Raw genomic sequence first — 9,059 nt, 5'->3', positions numbered from 1 at the left:
CGGGTGATGGGTATTAAAGAGGGCACATTCTGCATGGAGCACTGGGTGTTATACGCAAACAATGAATCATGGAACACTACATCAAAAACTAATGATGTAATGTATGGTGATTAACATAACAATAAAAAATTTTTAAAAAGTAATGATGTAATATATGGTGATTAACATAACATAATAATAAAAAAATAAAAAAATATCAGAATAACATATTTTTAAGCTGTAAATATTGGTGTAGAAGTTTTAACTAATTTATTTTTCTGTTAGTTGTCTGATACTATCTTTACATGCTTAATGTGTGTCATGCCAAAAAATATGATCTTAGCCAACTCTGCCTTATTTCCCCTGAGTAGTTTCAGATTTAAACTTAGATAATTAATCATTTTACCCACCATACCCCACCCCCAAGTCACCATCTATATACTTGGTTTTGGGAGAGGAATTAAGCTTCTAACTCTAAGCAGTTGACAACTCTGTCACTCATTGGGATTTAACTTATTCCAACAGGCACTTGGTCATCAACTGAATTGCCCAACAAATTAGCACACAGCCATCTTCAGAAGCATCACATCTCTGGGGGTGCCTCAGTTGGGTTAAGCAGCTGCCTTCGGCTCAGGCCATGATCTCAGGGTTCCTACTCAGTGGGGAGCCTACTTCTCCCTCTCCCTTCTGCTGGTGCTTTCTCTCTCACTATCTCTCTCAAACAAATAAATAAAATCTTAAAAAAAAAAAAGAAGCATCACGATCTCTGGATCATGGTTTATCTATGTTCTCTGCATTACTCTTGTCCAGATTGGTGCTTGTTAGTCCATTGGACCCTTCTCAGCCTCTAGTATTTCCAACACTATATTCAAAATAACATTAATAATTGGTTACTAGCAAGAAATCAAATAGCAAATATATATATAAATTAGAGGTCAGCAAACCTACCGGTTTTGTAAGAACATTTTTTTTCAATGATTGTTTTTGTGTAATGAAGGCAAAGTTGAGTAGTTGTGACAGAGACCATAAGGCCTGAAAAACCTAACATATTTATCATTTGTCTTTTTAAAGGGAACTTGCAGGGGCGCCTGGGTGGCTCAGTCGTTAAGCATCTGCCTTTGGCTCACGTCATGATTCCAGGTCCTGGGATCGAGCCCCGCATCAGGCTCCCTGCTCGGCGGGAAGCCTGCTTCTCCCTCTCCCACTCCCCCTGCTTGTATTCCCTCTCTCACTGTGTCTTTCTCTGTCAAATAAATAAATAAAATCTTTAAAAATAAATAAATAAATAAAGGGAACTTGCTGACCCCTGAAGAGCACTGATGAATACTTTTCAACAGTTTAGAAGAAATGAGAAAATGTTAAGAGAAATAATGCCCTTCTAAAGATTTATATCTTTGTAAATTACCATTCGAGAGTATTGGTGAAATGAAAACATTTTTAGAGAACAAACATAGAGAATTTATCACTGATATATGCTTGCTAGTAACAAGGAAAGGACACACCTAAGGAAAAAGGAAAATAAACGCAGATTGTAGGGGTGAAATACAATAAGTAACAAACTAGTAAAATGTAAAACCTAGACATAAAATTAACTAAGGATTGGATGCATAAAAAACAGTATGGGGGCACCTGGGTGGCTCAGTCAGTTAAGCATTTGCCTTTGGCTCAGATCATAATCCCAGGGTTTTGGGATCGAGCCCCATGACTGGCTCCCTGCTTGGTGGGGAGTCTGATTCTCCCTCTTCCTCTGCTGCTCCCCCTGCTTGTGCTCTCTCTCTCTCTCTGTCAAATAAATAAGTAAAATCTTAAAAAAAAAAAAAACACACACACATACACATACACACACAAAAAAAAAACACACACAAAAAAACACCAGTAATGGTGATTGATTTTGAGCTTTCAAATTTCAGCTTTTGAATTTTGAACTGTCACAAAAACAAATTGGCTTGGAGACCCAAATTTAAACATAAAACTATAAAACTATAAACTTCTAGTAGACAACATAGGAGAAAATCAATGTGACCTTGGACATGGTGATGTAGGTACAACACAAAAAGTGTGATTTATGAAGGAAAAAATGTTAAATTGGACTTTATTAAAATTAAAAATTTCTGCTTCTAAAAGACACTGTCGAGAATATGAAAAGACAAGTCACAGGCTTGAGCAATGTATATACAAAATGTATACGTGATAAAGGATTTGAATACAAAATGTAAAAACATCTCTTAAAATTCAAAGAACCTAATTTGAAAGTGGGCAAAAGATCTGAACAGATACCTCACCAAAGACATACAGATGATAAGTAAGCATATGAAATGTTTAATATTGTGCATCACTAAGGACTTGCAAATTAAACAAAACAAAACAAAATATCACTGTATGCCTATTAGAATGGACAAAATCCAAAACACTAACAAATAGCCAGAATGGCCAAATGTGGAGCAATACAAACTCTCAGGCATTGCTGGTATAGATGAGAAATGGTACAATTACTTTGAAAGATAGTTAGGCAATTTCTCACAAAGTTAAACATTTTCTTGTGTTCCAGTAATTGTGCTCCTTGGCATTAACACAAATAAGTTGACATTTATGTTCACACAAAAACTTGTACATGAATGTTTATAGTGACTTTATTCATAATTGCCAAAATCTGAAAGAAACAAAGATATCCTTTAATAGGTAATTGAATAAGCAAACTATGGCATATCTGTAGCAAGGGATATTATTCAGTTTAAAAAGAAATTAACTATGAAATCATGAAAAGATATGATGAAACCTTAACTGCATATTGCTAAACAGTCTTAAAAGGTTACATATTGTATAATTCCAACTATGTAACATTCTAGATAAACAAAAAAATATTGTAAAAACAGTAAAAAAAGAAATTTTTTGTCAGGTTTGGAAATGAGGGAGGAATGAAAAGGTGGGGCCCAAGGAGATTTTAGGGATTGAAACTATTCTGTATGATGTTGAAATGGCGAATACATGTCATTTGGAAAAACTAATTGAATGTACAACAGACACTATGAATTCTAATATATACTAGGGGTTTTGGTTACTAATTATGTATCAATATTAGTTCATCAACTGTCACAAATGCACAACCCTAAAGCAGGATATTAATCATAGGAGAATCTGTGTTCTGATATAGAGAGGGCATATGGAAACTTTTTGTACTTCCTGCACAGCTTTTGTATAAATTCAAAATTTCACTGGGAGAGGCAATTCAAAATAGTGGTGTCAAAAGATCCTGAATTCACTTCCTCCCACAGACACAATAAATCTACATTTACATATGGAACAATTTCCTCTACAAAAGACCTGCAAACTATCTGGACAGTTCTGCCACAACAAAGGATAAAAGGGTCACATAGTGATGGGAAGAAGAGGCAGAAATATGATCTTGCTAAAAACTTCCCAGCACAGCAACCTACAACTGGGAGGGATCTCATAAATAAGGAGCTTCTCCCTGAGCAGAGGGATTTGTGCAGAGGGATTTCAGGCACCCCAATCCTTGGGAGCTATGCCCAAGAGACAAGCCCCCAAAATGTTTGACTTTGAAAACCAATGGGGTTTACATCCAAGAGAACCATGGATCTGTGGGGACTAGAGAGTCTGTTCTTAAAAAAGGCTCATACATAGACTCACCTGCCCATAACCCAGCATAAAAGTACCACTTTGAAAAGCACCTAGCCCATATGTGAAAGAGATTCATTACTAATATTAAAGTGTCTGCTGGAGGGCAGGAACTTGTTGGGCATCTGTCTTGGGATGAAGGTGCTGGTGGGCACCATCTTTGCATTCTCTTTTTCCTTCATTAGTATAAATACTGGTGGGCACATATTTTTGCAGTCTCCCTCTACCTTGCTAGCACCAGTGGGCACACTCCATCTGGAGCTCTACTGCAGCCCCTCTAAAGTTTCTGGGCAAGCACTCCACCCCAGCTTGACTCACCACAGCCCTCCTTGAACTGACAGGCATACATTCTGACCCTGTACCTCTAGTCCTGCTGAAGTTGGAGGGCAAATGCCTATCCCTTTGTTGCTCCTGCAGTCTGCCCAAGGCTGGTGGATAAGTGCCCTGATCCTGTGTAGCTCCTACAACCCTATCGAAGCCAGTGGACAGCGATAGTCCACAAAGGGCGTTCCCTTTGACTGTGGGGCTCTGGCGGCCAATGGGAGATTGAGTTTCCTGAGCCCCACAGGTTTGAAACAATCAGAGAGACAGCTTTTGGTAGGTTATCAGCCCCCAGATAATTGCACAGACAGCAGACTGAAACACGCCTCCAGTTTTTCTGTGAAAAAGGCCTATTTACTTGTCCTGGAGCTTCAGCCTGAGAAGCAGCCTTCAGGTTTACCACACCTAGAGGATACAGAGGTTAGGCTCAGGCCTGACCTGTAGCCTTGGCCTCACTACAGAAAGAAGCTTATATACTTGTCTGATCACAGTGGTGTGAAATCAGAAATCAATGGCCAGAAAAATAAAACTAGAAAAGGGGCACCTGGGTGGCTCAGTGGGTTAAGCGACTGCCTTCGGCTCAGGTCATGATCTCAGAGTCCTGGGATCGAGCCCCGCATCGGGCACCCTGCTCAGCGGGAGGCCTGCTTCTCCCTCTCCCACTCCCCCTGCTTGTGTTCCCTCTCTTGCTGTCTCGGTCTCTGTCAAATAAATAAAGAAAATATTTTAAAAAAAAGAAAAAGAAAACTAGAAAAAAATTTAAAAATGTGAAGATTATGCAACATGCTACTGAACCACCACTGGATTGACAGAGAAATCAAAAAACAGCAACAACATAACAACAACAACAACAAAACAACCTTGAGACAAATGAAAATGGAAATGCAACATACCAAAAATTATGGAATGCAGCAAAAGCATTTTAAAGAGGGACTTTTATAGTGATAAAGTCCTACCTCCAGAAACAAGTAAAATCTAAAAGAAACTGTCTAACTTTACATCCAAAGAAACTAGAAGTAAAACAGATAAAACCAAAAATTAGGAGGAAAGAAATAATAAAGATCATACAGAAATAAATAAGAGACTAAAAAGATAATAGAAAAGATCAATAAAACTAAGAGCTGGTTGTTTGAAATTATATTGACATATCTTTAACTAGACTTACTGTTGCTCAAATAAATACAATCTGAAATTTAAGAGGAGAAATTACGAGAAAGCTCAAATAAATAAAATCTGAAACTGAAGAGGAGAAATTACGACTGATACCAAAGAAATACAAAGGATCATAAAAGACTATTATGAACAATTTTCACCCAAAATCTAACCTAGAAAAACCCAAGAAATGAATAAATTCCCAGAAACACACATTTTTCTAAGACTGAATGATGAAGAAAATGCAAATTTGAATAGACATGTTATTAGCAGGGAGATTGAATCTATCAAAAACCTCCTAACAAACAAAAGTCTGGGACCAGGCAGCTTTTCTCGTGAATTCAACCAAAAATTCAAAGATTTAATGTACATTCTTCTCAAACTCTTCCAAAAACTGAAGAGAGGGGAAGTCTTCCAAACCCATTTTACAAGGCCAGCATGAACCTGATACCAAAGCCAGACAAGAACACCAAAGAAAGAAAGAAAGAAAGAATGAATGAAAGAAAGAAAGAAAGAAAGGAAGAAAGAAAAGAAAATTATAGGCCAATGCAATATCTCTGATGAATATAGATATAAATATCTTCAACAAAACATTAGCAAACCAAATTCAACAATACATGTAAGGGATCATATAGCAGGATCAAGTGGGATGTATAACAGCATTGCAAAAATATGTCAATGTTTTTAAACCAATCAAAATGAAAGATAAAAATCATATGATTATCTCAAAAGAGAGAGGAAAATCATTTGACAAATTTCAATGATAGTATGATAAAAACACTTCAACAAGTGGGTATAGCAAGAACATTCTTCAGTATAATAAAGGCCATATGTGATGAGACCATAGCTAACTTCAATACTCAATGGTGAAAAAAATGAAAGTTTTTCTTTTAAGACAAGAAACAAGACAAGGAAACTCATTCTCACCACTCTTACTCAACATAGTATTGGAAATTGTAGCCAGAGCAGGTAGGCAGGAAAAATAAATCATCTAAATTGGGAATGAAGAAGTAAAACTGTCACAATTTGTAACCAAGTTTATTTAATATATATTAAAAAATTTTAAAGACTCCTTGGGGAAAAAAAAAAAGCTGTTACAAATAATGAACAAACCCAGTAAAGTTGCAGGGTATAAAATCAGAATACAAAACTCTGTTGTATTTTTATATACTATCATTGAACTATCAGAAAGAAAAAATAAGTAGTTATATATATATATGTATCAACAATAATAAAATACCTTGGTATAACTTTAACCATGGAAGTGAAAGTCCTGTGCACTGAAAACTATCAGGCATTGATTAAGAAATTGAAGAAGACACAAACAAATGAAAGGATTCTGAACAACAGACAATTCTAAAAAATTTATGGAACCACAAAAGACCGAGAATAGCAAAACCAATATTGGGAAAGAAAATAAAGCTAGAGACATCATGCTCCCTTATCTCAAATTATATTACAAAGCAATAGTGATCAAAACAGTTTGGTATTGGCATAAAAACAGATACATAGATCTAATTACAGATAGTTGATGTTTTAAAAAAGGTATAAATGCCTAAAATTTATTCATGCAGAAATAGAAAACATGTATGGGATTATCTATACCTATTTTTTGAACTTGAATCAAATTTCCATATCTTTCATAAAAGATGTTTCACATAATGGAAAAGAATGAAAGCTCTCTGACTCAGTTTTTTATGCTAGTATAACTTTGACACCAAAACTTTCAAGGATAATACAAAACAACAACAACAACAACTAAAAGTCAATTTTAACTTATAAAGTTATATATACATATTTTAGATGAATATCAATATGATAATGAATTGATAAATAAGAAATCCATTGATGAAATAGTTTTTAACACAAGAACGTAAAGATGATTTAACATTAGCAGATCAATGTAATTACTACTCAATGTCGAAGAAATACATAAATATATCAAGAGATACATAAACAATATTTATAAAATTCAGTGCATGTTCACACAAATACTCCTAGAAAACTAGGAGCATTATTAATGTGATATGAGTATCCCAAGGTATAACAAACATATTATTTAATAATAAAACTTTAAGAGAATTTATTTATTTACTTATTTATTTATTTTTTAAAGATTTTATTTATTTATTTCAGAGAGAGAGAATGAGAGAGAGCACATGAGAGGGGGGAGGGGCAGAGGGAGAAGCAGACCCCCCGCTGAGCAGGGAGCCCGATGCGGGACTTGATCCCGGGACTCCAGGATCATGACCTGAGCAAAAGGCAGTTGCTTAACCAACTGAGCCACCCAGGCACCCTAAGAGAATTTATTTTTTTGTTAGAAACTATTTTCATTGCAATCGTTAAGTGCTTTCCTAGAAGTAAAAGAAAACAAGTACTACAAGAAAATAGAAACATGTGGAATATAGATTGAATAGAAATAAAAACAATTTTCCTTCTTTGGAGGTGGTTTTTGTATCTGGAAAACAGACTCCACAGGCTAATGATTAGAACTCAGGTGGTTATTAACGTTGCTGAATGCAAGGTCCTAATACAAAAGTCAATAGTATAGACAGTCCATGACTTAAGTTGATTCAGCTTACATTTTTTGTCTTTATGATGGTGTAAAAGCAATACTCATTCAGTAGAAAACAATACTTCAAATTTTGAATTCGGATCTTTTCCCAGGCTGTCCATATGCAGTCTAATCCTCTCCAATGATGCTGCGTAACAGCAGTGAACCACAACGCCTAGTCAGCCACCTGATCGTGATGCTCAACAACGGACACGCTGACAACCTTCCTGTTTTCCACATGCAGTACAGTATTCAATGATTTACATGAGATATTGAATATGAATTCAATAATGAATTAAAGATTTTAATTCATTCAAAACATATGGTAAGAGTTGGTTGAAAATCATTATCTTAACTAAAAAAAAAACCAAACTCATGTTCTTTGGAGTAATAATTTAGAGCCAAGTAGGTTTGTGGAAATTATAATTGTAGGTTATGGCTATAATTTCATATTTTTTTATTTTGGATTAGGAATCAGACACTTTCACTATATATCTTCCAAAATTTATAAAAATCTCTCTCTCTAATACCTTAAAAATAAATTCAATATAAACATATTGCTGTCTCTGTTGAGACAGTAAATAAGTCACCATGCAAACATGATTTAAATAATTGATCTGAAGATCAGACCACGTGAGGTGGTGGGCACAATAATGAGTTTGAAAGAAAAAATGGTCACATGGATTTGAATGCTAAATGACATTCCTTTTCCATGTAAATTTGATTTGGTCAACAAAGCTTGACCAATCAGCTTCCCAGGAAATGACGTTGTCCTGAGATTGTTGAATGAGTAGTTTCAGCCAAGAATACAATATTCAGTATTTTGACACTCAGGATAACTTGTGGTAAATTAAATGAATATAGGGGGGCGGAGCAAGATGGTGGAGGAGTAGGAGACCTGGATTTCGTCTCCTCTCAGGAATTCAGCTGGATAGGGATCAAACCATTCTGAACACCTACAAACTCAACAGGAGATCGAAGAAAGGAATAGCAACAACTCTCTGAACAGAAAAACGACCACTTTCTGGAAGGTAGGACGTGCGGAAAAGTGAATCCGAGGCGATATTCCGGAGGATAGACAGCAGGGGAGGGGCCACCGTCGGCCGCTTCTGGCAAGTGATAGAACCACGCAGCACAAAATCAGAACTTTTAAAAGTCTACTCCGCTGAGGGACGTCACTCCGGTGGCTAAACGGGGGGGTGGAACCCTCGCGGGACAGTGTGGTCTCAGGACCCTTGGGGTCACAGAAAGACCGGGGGTGCCTGAGTGCGGCAGAGCTCCCAGGTACCGGAGCAGGGAAGCCGGCTGCAGAGGCGGAGCCCAGGCACGGGCTCTCAGCTCGGGGTTGCCATAAATTGTGATCCGCGGCACAGTCAGGCCCCTGCTCCTCCAGCAGGGACCCAACAAGCGGCAGATC

The sequence above is a fragment of the Leptonychotes weddellii genome, chromosome 12, assembly GCF_054177405.1.
Source record: "Leptonychotes weddellii isolate Sample4059 chromosome 12, ASM5417740v2, whole genome shotgun sequence".
NCBI lineage: Eukaryota > Metazoa > Chordata > Mammalia > Carnivora > Phocidae > Leptonychotes > Leptonychotes weddellii.
Note: the sequence above shows the minus strand (reverse complement) of the source record.